Source organism: Acyrthosiphon pisum, chromosome A2, assembly GCF_005508785.2.
Source record: "Acyrthosiphon pisum isolate AL4f chromosome A2, pea_aphid_22Mar2018_4r6ur, whole genome shotgun sequence".
Lineage (NCBI taxonomy): Eukaryota > Metazoa > Arthropoda > Insecta > Hemiptera > Aphididae > Acyrthosiphon > Acyrthosiphon pisum.
The window spans coordinates 49,232,746-49,247,409 of NC_042495.1; the positions used below are offsets into that span (position 1 = coordinate 49,232,746).

The following is a 14,664-nucleotide window of genomic DNA, read 5'->3' on the forward strand; positions in this document are numbered from 1 at the left end:
ATACAGTGACCCACTTCTAACCTACTGTACAGCAGAGCGACATCCACTTACCCACCTTTTTTTTGTTTTAACTTCTCCAAAAATTGAAATACAACAATTTTTAAACGCTTCTCTTTGAATTCAATCTTTATCGTAATTTAAACACATAGGTAGTAGGTAATCTAATAGTTATCTAATAGTTTTAAAGGGAATATTGTTATTCAATATTCAAAAACTTTTTTTAGAAATCTGGTTTTCACAAACCTTTGGGCTTCGGCTAACACAGGAATACAGAATATTAAATAAAACTATTAAATATTATTGTAGTTGTCAATAATATTTTTTCAACCAATTATTTCGAATAAAAATAAAATGTTCGAAATAAAAAACCAAAGTATTCAATACCAAAAAGTATTTAATACAAAAAAAAAGTATTTAAAAAACCATTAAAAATACTTCATGCTGAAAGTATTTAAAAAGTTATTCAATACTTAAAAAAGTATTTGAATACTTTTACTCAAATACTTTACAGGACTGATTACAAAGTACACTCAGCACTTAATGTACAGCAGAATGGCAGACCTTCTTCCCTCCTTTTTTCCAAGCCTGTTCAAGTTAATGATAATTTTTAATTGAGTTAAGTTAAGTTGATAGAAAACATTTGGATAAGTTTAAAGTTAATAGTTAGGTATCCTAATTTTTATTTTAACTCTGTTACGTTAAAAGTTATAAGAAAAATTACAATTAACTTACTAACTTAGGTTATTTATTTTTTATTTTTTAATATATAAATAGTCAGTAATATGGTTTAAAATAATAAAAAATAAATGTTTATGCAATATAATATGGATCATTAATAATAATTATATTATATTTATTATTTACAATAAGCGGTACCGCTCTCGCCTTACAAACATACCCGATACCCAATCCACTTATTCTCGCTCTCAACTTCGCAAACATTCCCGGCAATCCATCGAGAAGATTAAAGAGGCGCTGGTGTCACGATTTAGTTAGCTAAATTCGCTACTTAAATAACAAAATAATGGAAAAAAAAAATATATATCTGTATAATATGTCTGTATAATATTATATAAAATAACCTAATAAATTTCTCGTCGAGTGTTACTGCTGGGTAGCTACTCCCCTCACGCTATCAAAGCCAATTGTATTCCATCGCATATGCTCATTGTAAATATTTTTACAGATCGTATATTATATTCAATTAAATGTTTAAAAAAAAAATAATAAAATATTTATTATTTAATTATTTATAAATTAATGTAACTTAGATTTGATTAAAACTTAAAAGTAACGCGTTATTTATTAAGTTTATATCAATAAAAATCAGTTAGGTTAAAAATTAAGTTAATGAAAATTAAATTCAAAAAAGTTAAAATTAACTTAACTATAACTTTTTAACTAGTTTATGACCAGGCTTGGTTTTTTCTATTTTTTTTTTAAAAAAAGAAATTTTTCAAAAATTATTTAGAAATTCTAAAAATATATTGAAAAAGTACATCTGTGTTTGATTGTTTAATCTTGGTGGTGACACTGTGACAGGCGAAATAGATGCACCTGATGGCTGGTGCCAAAACAGGCACGCGCAAATTGTTGAGTTTTTTTTAAACCGTCAGTTTACTAATTTGTTAGTTTACTTGTTCACAGTTTACTATTTGCACCTCTCGAATGTATAGTCTGTACTCTTTAACAAATAATAACCATAAACATTTTGATTTTTTTTGTTTATTAAAAATATTATAGGTACCTATTGGCTATTATATAGGCTATAGAACTTAAAATTAACAAAAAACTTATCACTGACCCAAAAAAACCCAAAAATGAATACGATTGAGAACAAATTTACGTGCAGATAGTTGCTATATAATTTATTTGGCTAGTGAAAGATTCAGTAATATAACTATACCTAAAATTAATATTCTTGAAAAAAGTCATAAATTAATAATTATAATCTTATAAAAATATAAATCACCTAATTATTTGTAATATATAATATGAATAAAACATGTAATATACTAATATAATATGTAGAACTTATAAAAAAAAATATATATAATATATAAAATTATTTTTTAAACATGCTCACCTCCATTTATTCTGATTTTTAGAATTTTTAAGTATACCTGAAGACCATATTTTCAAATTCCTGATCATTTTGTACTACTCAATAAGTGTCCTGTGGCGAAACAAACTTAAATTGAATGTAAATCCCCTTATTTTGTAGAGAATTCTCATTAAAATGTTGATGTATCCAAATCAAAATTCTAATAATTAGTTTCTGAGTTCATAAAACGGTCATACTAAGGTCATACTAGGATAATAATCCTTAAATATGGTGCTCAAATATTATTGTGCTCAAATTATCGTTTGATTAAATTTGGCAACGTTGGAAAATAAATTAAATATCAAGCGTTCTCAATCGTGTTACCAAAAATAACGTTCTCAATCGTATTTTAGGTATAATTTAATTTCAAATGTATTAGTAGTAATTAGTATTACCTACATAAAACTCGTAACCGATACTAAATGATGAATTGATAAATTGTATGCATATCAATATAATATTACAAAAGATATAACAAAAAGGAAACCCTGCAGTCAAACAATAACTTGACCGGCGGGCCTTCGAGTAAGCATCTCTATCAATTAGACGATAATATCATGATGTCCGGGATGATCGGTCGCCTCGCACCTACTAAAATTATAATAAATTATAATATTATAATAACGACAAAACAAATAGGAAATACGGCAAAAATAATTGCCACGGTTCACACCGTCTTTAACACTCGTAAAGTCATAACGATAATAATAATAAAAATATAAAATAATAATAATATGTATACCTACTTAGTACTTACATAATATTATTTTTGTTATTCCGCCTTCCACGGTCGGTCAGTCGAACGCCGCCGCCGTCCCGGTCGCGCCACAATAATTCTCCCTCCAACGGCGGCGGCGGCGCGCACGGTTATTCGCCGCAGACAGTTGGTCATACTCCCCCTCCCCACGGAGTGACGAGACTCGGACGACGATCCCGCATGGGCCAAAAGCTTGAAAATCCGTCGCCTAGACGGTAGTTCACGCGGACGTCGTTTGCATCCGTGCCGTGTACCGTCGTCGTCGTCGTCGTCGCCGTCGTTGCCGCCGTACGCGTGTTTCACAGCGTTCCGAACAAAATAATATAGAATAATATATAATATTATTCGTCGTAGAAGTTTCTAGGATCGTCTCGCCAACGAAAACATATAGGTAAGTGACACCGAACAATGAAATGTAATTTTTTTCCACTTTATAGTTATGATGTTTTTTTTTTTTTTTTTAATATACCTACGATATTTTCTACTAACCTAAACACTCATACAGTTATACCTAACGCTTTTATGAACACACCCGAGTGGCCGAGTCTCCAGCGACGGTGGTGTTATGTGGGCAGGTACGCGAGGAAACAATGTACCTAATCGGCAACCGTAAGCACTCGTCGGTACTTTTTCGTTATGGTTTACAACTTAGATAGTTTTTGTATTTTTTTTCTGGTACCGACTATAATATAGATAGTTATGACTTATGACACTAATATAATATGATTAAATTGAAAAGAATCGTTGCCCGTTGGATGTTATACGCATTTAGTATTTAAGTACCTAGTTAGGTACTTTTGATCTATCAGACCATAATTATTTATTGTATTTTGTTGGTAGGTACCTATACATACTTGTATTTACATTATACGAGTATGAAAAGTTTTTTTCATATATATTATAAAATATATAATAATTAATAGGTATTATTACCTAATTATATTATCCAAAAACATTTAAATTTATGTCATTATATTGTGTGCATATTGTTTTTTTATTAATATAGATATTTTACACGGTTTTATACCTAGTTTTAAATTTGATAAAATGTATGTTATAATATCATTATAAATAATTTGCATAGGTGCCTATACATGTGACTATGCATAACTTTTATCTTATCGGTACATTTCATCAAATATTATTTTTTATTTGTAAATATTTTAAATTTAGTAGGTATGTAGGTACTAGGTACCTTACTTACAAAAAAAAAATATTAATTCATACAGGACAAAAATTAAACATAACATTATGTATATAAATAACATGATATATTATATTATATACTATAAAGACATTTAAAATTCATAAATATTGTTGATAACAATTTTAACTCAAAATTTAGATAATAATTATTCCACAATTCGATAATTACTATTAGTGTAATGCATGTACAATTTGTAGAGTATTATGAACTCGATTATGAATGAAAACGTATAAATGATTAACCTAACACATTTCTATAATGTTAGAATTATCCATATTTAATAGAGTTAAAATAAAACTACATAGGTATTTTATAATTGTTACATTTTTAAGAAAACTAATTATAGCTACCTATATTTCGTAACGACATAAGTAGGTAACTACCTAGTTGAGTTAACTGAGTTAACCTATTTCCGCCATGTATTTATATAAATTACCCTATTGATTACATTAATACACGTGTGACTTAAATAATAAAAACTAAATAATGTTTACTTAATAGTATATTATTGTTCAGAAAAAGTTTGTAAAGAAATATTCTCTTATAGTCTTATCTCCACATTCTAAAACCACGATAGTCAACATTCACTAAAAATACCTATAACATGGGTTTTAATAATTATTTCATAATGTTAGAAACAGTTATATTATTATTTTATTGTGTGCTACATTTAATTAAATTACCAACCAAAACCTACAAGTACAAATGTTATAAGAATGTTAAGAGGATGTCACCGCACTATTTGTTTCTATCTGGCCCACGCGCAACATAGACAAAACGCATTGATGCAGAAACATTTTTTCTATACTTTTAGGTAATCTTTGAGTAAAATCACCCATTACATTAGAGAAGAGAATAATATTTTAAGGGAATGTTATATCGATAACATCGTTGACTTTGTATTCGACTTTCAAAATAAAAAAGTTTTGTAAATTTAAATTATGTTTAAACTGTTTTGAGACAATATTTAGACAAATCGATACGTCATTCCCTCAAAAATATTATTCTCTATCTTTTTTGTTATGGGTGATTTTACCCTAAAATTACTTAAAAACAAAGAAAAAACCAAAAAATGATTCTGTGTAAATGCGTTGTGTCCATGTTGCGCATGGGCCAGAGAGCAAATAGTGCGCTGACATCCTCTTAAGTGTACAGCATTTTAAAACTACCATACCCATTACACACACTTCAATAATAAATAAAAATACAAAATTATTTATTTATTATATATTATAACCATTATAATCAGGTAGGTATATAATGTAATAATATGTAGTATATTATAATATACACACAAGTCTTAAATACATAATATATATCAATTAAAACTAATAAACGCCCACATTTTATTTTTTATCTCAAAGATAGTATGTGAATCGAGATGCAAATGGTTAAATTAAGAATTTGATATCGATAATGTCATTTCAATAATTAAAAACAACTTTTTTGAATATATTTTAAGCTATACTAAAAAAAAGCTTTCATTTAAATATTATTATGCAGATGAATAATGAAAAATAAAATTAATTTTTACAGATTTTAATTTTCACTAACGGCTTGTGATGAAATTATTTAGATTTAAAGTAATATATTGGTTTAATGTATTGTAAATATTCAGTTATAATGTTGACAACGAAATCTTTATTAAGAATTAAGAAAAAAATATATTCACATATTTGTATCTATTTACGTGTACGACCTACCCCAACATAATATTTAACATTTTATTTATTTTGCTTAAACTATAATATTTGCATATACCTACGTCCTACACCTATTATTACTAAAACATTTTAATTATGTATCTACTTGATATGTTATCAATGATAACTTATCATGCAAGTTAAAAGTTTGGAAAAAATATAGACCAATTTTCGTCTGAGCTGGATGTTTTGTAAAAAAATAAAATGGTCTGTAATGTTAATCCTGGATCGTATCTCCAATTGATTCTAAAAATTTTGCAAAGGCATATTGAAATAATTTTCAAGTTTCGTACATCACGTGCGTTTGTAATCATCAGTAGCATAATCACATTTTCGTAATACAAAAGATTTTTTTTATTTAACCCAAATTTAACATGATTCCGCATAAGAATTATTGTGACGTTGTCAGTTATGAGGAAAACTAATTATAATAATAATATTAAATAAAACAATTAATAATTAAAAATAAATTTTATAGAAAAATGTATTTTAATTATGTCGTGAATAATATTGTGGTTTGATTTGTATGCATAAATATTAAATATATATACTCTATTTTTGAAGTTAAAATAAAATAATACAAAAATAGTCAAATTAGTTAAAATAAATAATTAAATAAGTAGTTAATCACAATTTTTTCCCTTGATATCGAGGACCAACTTGTGATAAAAATTGAATGATATAAATTTGATTTGTTTCATACTTATTGTATGCATCGTTGGTGAAAAATAAATAAAAATGGTCGTATGGTCGTAATTCCATTTTTCTTTCGCATTCAATATTTTCCGATCATTATATGAAGTAATTGATCTGATTTTAGTTTCGGTTTCCGCCTGAAATTCCATCAATACTTTTATAACTAAATAAATATGTGGGTGAGGGTGATAAAATTGGCCGTTATATATGTGTGATGAAAGCTTTCTGTACCATTAGTAGTAGGTAGTCCTATAAAAAGTATAAGTAACTATTTTAATTATGATTTATTTTTTTAATTAATTAATTTTACCTTGAATTCATTGAAGGCTTTTCTGCCCACAATTCTGGTGGAAATAAGCTAGTATTTCGAGTAAAAACCAAAATAATGTTATAATCTTAAATGGTCGAAGGTTATAATATGACTTATATGTAATATTATTAATATATTAATGTTTGTAGTATTATTAATATTAATAATAGTATTAATAATATCAACCATTTTTATGTTTAAAATAATTTTTATAATACAATCGGCAACGTCGCAAATTTGTTCTGTGCAGAATCGTGTAAATGAAAAGGTAGGTATATGTGGAATCGTGTAATGCGGAATCGTGAATTGGCGGATGGTATTATATATAATAATTTATTTTTTTTTTTTTTTGGGTTGAGGCTTCGACAACTGAGGTCATTATAGCCTGTGGAACTGTGGGGGATGGTACTGTAAGTTTTGAACACGTGTGTGTTTGTTTTAGCAGAATTTTTAAGTAGGCACCTGTAGGTATCTGTCATGCCTGGGTGGGGGATGGTGGCCTCTCCCTCCAGACACCGCGACTGCCCGAAGAAAAATGTCGCCCATGGCCGAATTTGAACCGGCGATAGTGCGCGTCGCAACCGACGTCTTAGTCGCCTTAGTCCGCTCGTCCACTCTGTCCCCTAGTACATAATTATGATATTATACTATAGGCTCAAAGGATATAGATTATTAATTGTTACTTACCAGCACTTATACCAACACTTACCAGTTACTAAATTGTGTATTTTATGGAATTCATACATTAAGTTATTTAAATTTTGATTTTATTTATCACGTAAGTACCTACCTGTATTTTATGTTATAAAAAGCCTAATGATTCTAATAGTTATTCTTCAGGAAAAATTTACTAATAGAATAATATTATAATATATGGATTCATTTTACACTGTTTTGTTTGGTTTAACTCACCTTGGAATAATCTAGCGGTAAGTAATTAATTGCAATTTAGCCATAATATAGTTATATAGATAAGTACCTATAGTTTTTAGAGTTTTCCTATTTCTTGCTATACTGAATCAACAAAAATACCACACACGCACATGCACACACAAATTCACCCATTTCTAAAAACAAATTAATCGATTTTATATTAAGTTCTAAAATCGTACTTGCGAGAATACCATTTCAGATAAATTTGTTATTAGTACTTATTACTTTATTTGTACTAAATGCTAATTGTTAATGGCGCTTAGAAAAAGTTGTGTTATTTTAATCTAACGCCATTTCGTGATAGCATTAGTAAAGTTTCTAAGTGACGCTGCAAATAATTAATTTTAAAATCATTGTTTATAATATTTACTAAGTTGTAAACGACTTATAAATATATGTGAAATGTATGACAAGTCTTAATTTCTATACATTTAAATAATATAATATTTTATGATTTTATTTTAGATTCTGCAGAGCGGATTGATTGTATTGATTTTACAATAATGTGTGTGTTTTTTTTTAATTTTTTAAATGTTATTTTTGTGTCTCGTTGCCTTTTAAGTTTTAGGGGCAGTAAAAATTTTTCGATATTCTTCAACAGCATCTTTTCTGTTAGGAGAGTGAATTTAGTTGGTAGGTGCTTTGGAGGGTCAAAATTAAAAAAATGTCCAATAGTTTTTAAAAGCGTCACGAAAAACAAACTAAAAATTAAGGAAAAACTGAGATTTTTACGCAATATCAGCTTTCGAAATAAATAGATTTTGTTTTTTATTGTACCTCTAAAAAAATAACCTTAGATGTATAAATTGTTCACAGAATGTTTATATTAGCGATTTCTATGCTTCGTCAAAGTTTTCGATTATTTTTTAACTATTAATAGGCATGAGAAAAATTCGAGTTTTACTAGCTTTTTATGTCTTTATTTCTTGCTATTATGTCTTGAAAACGACTCAAATCAGTATTTAGTCAATATTTCAAGTTACCATTCAGGGTTATTTGTTTTTGAATTAAAACAAAAAATAAAATCATTCAATTCAAAAACTGGTGTTGAATATGATAAATCCACCCTCAAATTTGAAGATTGAAACGATTTAATTGCTTTAAAAAGTGATGATCGACAACAACATCAAAATAGACACACAGACACACATTACATTCACTATTGTACATACATTGTACATATAGTATACAATCGTCGTTCTACTCCCAATTAAAAATATTTAAAAACAAAAATCTATGGGAAATATTTTAAGATTGTTATTATTATTAATAGTTCCATAAAAAAATATATAGTGGTAAATTTATTAATCAGGGCGGAGTACACTCCCATATTTTCAATGGATTTGTATTTTAGTTTTTAACATTTTTTTAGCATAATTTCCATTAAAATGTTACAAAGTATTATGTATTACTAGATTCATATATCTATGTATTATGTATACAAATAAATAAACTGTATAGTGATTTTATTTTGAGAATGCCTTGTTCTAACATTTTAAATCTCTTCATCTCTTGGCGATGACTTTAGAGATGAAATTCGTCGTTTTTGTCAATATAATTATAGTTTTAAGTAAGCTTCTACTTGGTATTCTTTAATCACTTTAATATACAATCCAGCAGTCTCGATAACTCGAAAACATCAATAACTCGAATTATTTTCTTGCCCTTGAAGTCTTTTTAGTTGTGGTTGGAGTATATAATTTGAATTTTATATTTATTCCCCGTGTGATTTGAGTTATCGAGACTACTGTAGTCTATAAGTATAAACTAATGGGCGTGGCTTATAAAATTGGTCATTTGTGTAGTGTGATTCTGGACCATTGGGGTAATCCTTGGCTCACTGATTGCACAGTCCCGAGGTATGATGGATATCTGCTGTTATTTTTGATAACATTTGTTAAAATATAATCAAAAAACACTGATATTTTTTCGTTGCTAGGAGCAATAGAAAATAGTACATAAAATGCATAAGTAATGTCAGTAGATGGTTAAAAAGTCAAATAAATAGGTATTTTAACCAATATTTTTTGTCCAATTCAATTTTAAAAAAGTTATCTTTAATGATTATCAACCGTCATCGTAATTTGTTACGATAGATAGGATGTATGACGCATGTTATAAAACTAAATTTCAATTTCAAATTAACTCTATCACTGTTGTTTTAGAAATAGAAAAATACACTATACAAAATACACCAACGGCGAGTATCATAAAAAGAATTTGTGTTGCTCAAATAATTTTAGGTGACCTACCTACCCCTCATAATATTGTTATACCGACCTATACAATTTCCTATTTTTCTTCTATCAATACCCACCCACCCATATTTAAGGTATTGGCTGAGCAACACTTGGACCCTATGTTACACGCCATTGATTTACACTATGTTGGAGAACTAAATATTATAATGAGCGTCGAATTTTAAACTGAAACTTATCGTGCAACGGGTACAATATTCTAACAGGTAATAAAATATAGTTTTGCGTTTTTATCCCAATACTAAGTACAAAATGAATTTTTTAATTCCAATGTGAAACTGTTATGGACGTACGTGAAATATTGTATAATTTCGAGTATAATTTTTATAACCTAATATGCACGTAGTTTTTGGAAAATAAAAAATATTTAAATTTACAATGTTTATATTTGTGAATATTCTATTATACAGACATACTGTCGTACAGGGCGTCATTTCGGGTGTTATTAGATAATATTATTTTTATTATTATTATTATTATTTACTTATTTATTATTATTGTACAATTTTTTTCAATTTTTTTTAATATTTTACATATTTAATAATTCTATGTCTAATAATAATTATTTATCCTTTTGTTTAGATTTAATGTTTTTTTTTATTAAAATCATAATACATATTAATTAAGATATTGCTGTAGGTATACCTATGATTTTTGATACGGAACTTAATGTAACTATGTATAAGGGTACTACTATAATAAATATTTTATTTAAATAGTCAAAACAGTAACTATTTAATATTTAGAAATGCGTATCTACCTATTTGGATGTCAGGCAACTATCGTCTCAAACTAGAAGTTTATTCGATTTTATACAGGTTTAATAGTACATCGTTACTCGTAAGAGTTTACGCTAGTTTCAGGAAATCGCGTTTGGAGTTAGTTATTATTTATCCGGTAGTGTTGTCTTTTAAGTCTGAAAGCAATTAATTACACTAAAAACAGTTAATCGAAGTTTAGTTTGTTAAGTTTTAGTTTGTATATGAGTTTAACGTGACTTGAGCAAAGCTAATAAAGAGCTATTTTAGATTATACATAAATGTAGTTCAAAAAAATCCACGGAAGTCTCTATGATGCACATAAGGTGTTGATTGTAACTCGTCATAAATGTCGCAACTAGGGGAGCTCCCTGGCTTACCCACTCTGACTAAGTTTTAGTCCCCTCAAAAATATTCCTTATTGATTTAGGTATACCACCCAATGGTTTTTTTTTTAAATAATAGTTTTATTATGTGCATGCTCATGGTCTGAAGCCCCCCAGAATTTTAACCCGATGTTGCACCTATGTTTATCATCGAGTAGGTAGGTCACTACGCAATGGATTATGGATTTCTTTAATTTGAATTCCATTGTTTACGATAGAAAACGGTTTTGAGACTGAAACGGTCTGTCAGCCTATATTTCTAAACTTATTTCATTATGTATAAATATTTATCTTGTTATAAGTACCTAATTCAGTTTTATATTAGCAACAACACTAAATACTAATATGGTAAAGATGAACTAACCTTTTTTCAAAAACAAATCGCATATATTATTATATCGTATTATATGATAATTATTTATCTACCTAATATCATTTTACTATAGCTGTACCTATTATATGTAATCAATATAATTTTGATTTAGATATATTCAAATTTTCAAGAAAATCATCAGTTAATTAATTTACAGTGAAAAAGATGGGGGTTCTCATTTGAAAAATAGAAGTTCGTATCGCGACAGAACATTCCTTAAGTAGTACAAAAAAGATCAGACATTTTAAAATATGGTTTATAGGTCTACTTAAAAATTCTACTAAAAGAAAAAATGGGGGTGAGCATGCTTAAAAATAAAAAAATCACCCAGTTTATAGTTTAAAGAGTATTTAATATGGTTCTATCAGTTGTGAGTTATGACCAACAGTTTTCTAGTATATTTACTGTAATTTTAAATAACAAATTTCTTTATGAGCTCAAAGTTCAAGCGTATTTACATATTTTTTAGCTTTTTAACTAAGTTCTAATGTGTTAGCTAATAAAAATACAGTAACGTTATATCACTAACTTTATTAAAGAAAACTGAATGTTCAACATTGCATTAATAATAATTTTTTTATATTTTAGTTGTTTATTATTAACAACTAAAATATAAAAAAATAACAAGCAGTGAAATAGGCACACTGCTGCTGCTCATACAGCATAGACGGCCACGGCCCACGACGTCATAACTGTCTGTATGTCGATTGTCTAGTTGGCTGTATCCATCCACTATAACACCACAACGGTCCAGTGTGGCCAACAAAGTTATTATATAATATTGAGTTCTATGTATTTAATACATTTTTTTAAATTCCTCAATTTATATAGGTAATATATCAAATAAAAATTTGAGTTCATTAAAAAAGCTAGGTACCTATTAAATTATAATTTATAACTAATCATTAATAATTATAATTGGAACGTAAGGCTTACTCGATGAATAGTTTTATTATAACAATGTATAAATAAAATAACAACACTAATTGGATGTTCAAATAATGTCCTTTAATTGCCCTATGACGTGTTTATTGAATATCCCATTTCATGAAAAAATTATTCAAAAAAGATTTTTAGCGTTTTAATAATTACTTAATTTATAAAAAAACTAGTATCCATTTAATGGCTACACATATTATACCCTCAGTCTGTATTTATGTGTGTATGTGAAAATGTTATACATTAGACTATCTGCATATTTCATAAGATACTTTCTCAAAACAAATTATTACGGTGCGTATGGTTAATAGCTATGTATATTGATTTATATTATTTATCGTTAAAAATATCAATAAAAAAAGCTATATACCTACTAGTTTGATTGGCATGTAATTTGAACATAAGATTATTCAATTTAAAAAAACTTATTTTTATAAAGAAGCATATTTTTAAAAAAAAAAACTTTCAAAGAAAGTTCTTATAATATTAATGCGGCGACATTTTGTCTTGTGAGATATACATTGTCTACGTTGTCAAATGGTCTTACATTTATTTTTCAACCTGCTCTCCAAACCATTACGACCTAACACATTGCAGTAATTCCCTAGAGAAAATACAAATAATTTCGGAAATAAATAACAAACTTTAATGACCATCTTTGAACTATTCTAAAAGGATTTGACGTGAGACACGACAGGATTTATGTGAGGTAATGATAAAAAAAACCTGTTGAGTTACCAAAATAACTCTGTTGACACAGTTAAATAGTGATAAATAAATTAAAAAAGTTCACATGAATGATTATTTTTAAAAGCGTAGGTACTTGTGATTTAGTATTACCTTAACCTAATTACTTTAAACTATTAAAGTATATAATATTAATATTATTATAAATTGAACATAATTTTTGTATTATTGTCGAAATCAAAAGGCAAAGGCCAAAGAGTATAGTTTTGATGTATCTACCTTGTTTTAATAATAATAGGTATTAAGTATTATAATATATGGAATTCGTCAATTAATTACAGTTCATATACGATGTAATAATAAATTACATTAATAAAGTCATCATTTGATACTTTTACGAAAAGATTAAAATATCTTAATTATGTTGATAAATTACATTCATTTTGTTTTAGACTTTGACTGCTATAAGCCATCTTCTTGTCATTGGTAAATTTGTACGATATTAATAAAAAGATACATAACCATTGACTTGTAGAAAGTTGGATTTTTTAAATAATATAAAGTTAAAAATGTTAATTTTTCCAATTAATTTTAGAGTCTTGATTAATTGCTTGTGTCTCTGGTAGTCTTGTATGGGATTCTCCTGTAGGGTATAAGTTGCTGCTTAGTAATTTTAATTTTGTCCGCTTTAAGGAAGTCCATGAATATGATAATATTTTATATTATGTTTAAATTTTTAGATGAGCCACAGGTTTCGCATTCTATATTTTCGTGTTTTTGCATTGGCTATTATAGTATAATGTGGGTATTATTGGATAACTTGGATATCCTGGATGGTATAGTATAATATGTTATTACTTATTGTTATATACTTATTATACAGTTTTGGTAGTACCAACACAACTTCTCATATTTTCAATTTTATTATATATTTATAAGAGTATAAGAATAAGACCATTGTGTTTTTGGTGTTAACGTTGTTAAATAAAATATATCCAGGAAGAAAAATATATAGACATAAAAACATTGCTGATCTGCAGTAATCTAAATTCCAAAATTGTGTTTTTTTATTGTACCTACATAGGTATCCAGTACAATTTTAATCACAACGAATAATGTTATTGTATCCAGAATATGTAAAATACTTAAATACGTAATTATAATATAATAAATGTGTCATTATTATAAAACAAGTTGTGATTAATGTACCGCAACATTTAACACTGTTATCAGTATGCAAGTGTCTGTATAATACTTGATATTTAAATCAATTAAAATATCCTAAATTAAATGTAATTATTAATTTTCATTTTCATAAATGAACCATTTTACGAATATAAAATATATTTTTTTAATATTCATTGAAATTTGAATTATTGATCGTATACCATACTGATAGTTATAATTAAATAATTTAAAACGAATTTAGTAATTTATTAAATTTTATCATTGAGTATATTTCGGGGTATATTACAATATACTATATATTGAATATATAGTACCTATATAGTATACATATTACATACTCAATAATTTTATATAATATCTTAAAT

At 27.1% G+C, this 14,664-nt stretch overlaps 1 protein-coding gene across 6 annotated transcripts in view; it reads left to right on the forward strand.

Moving 5' to 3' along the window:
* Nucleotides 1-3,028: 3,028 nt before the first annotated feature.
* The window catches only part of LOC100161699 (adenylyl cyclase 78C), a 147,327-nt gene continuing 135,691 nt past the window's right edge, over nucleotides 3,029-14,664 (forward strand). For 4 of the 6 annotated variants that reach the window (XM_029490472.1, XM_001942908.5, XM_029490473.1 and 1 more), the window contains exon 1: nucleotides 3,029-3,252. The gene's annotated coding sequence lies outside the window, so the exon portion shown is untranslated. The remainder of the gene's footprint in view (nucleotides 3,253-14,664) is intronic. The other 2 variants (XM_008188280.3, XM_016807264.2) reach the window with 1 other exon arrangement.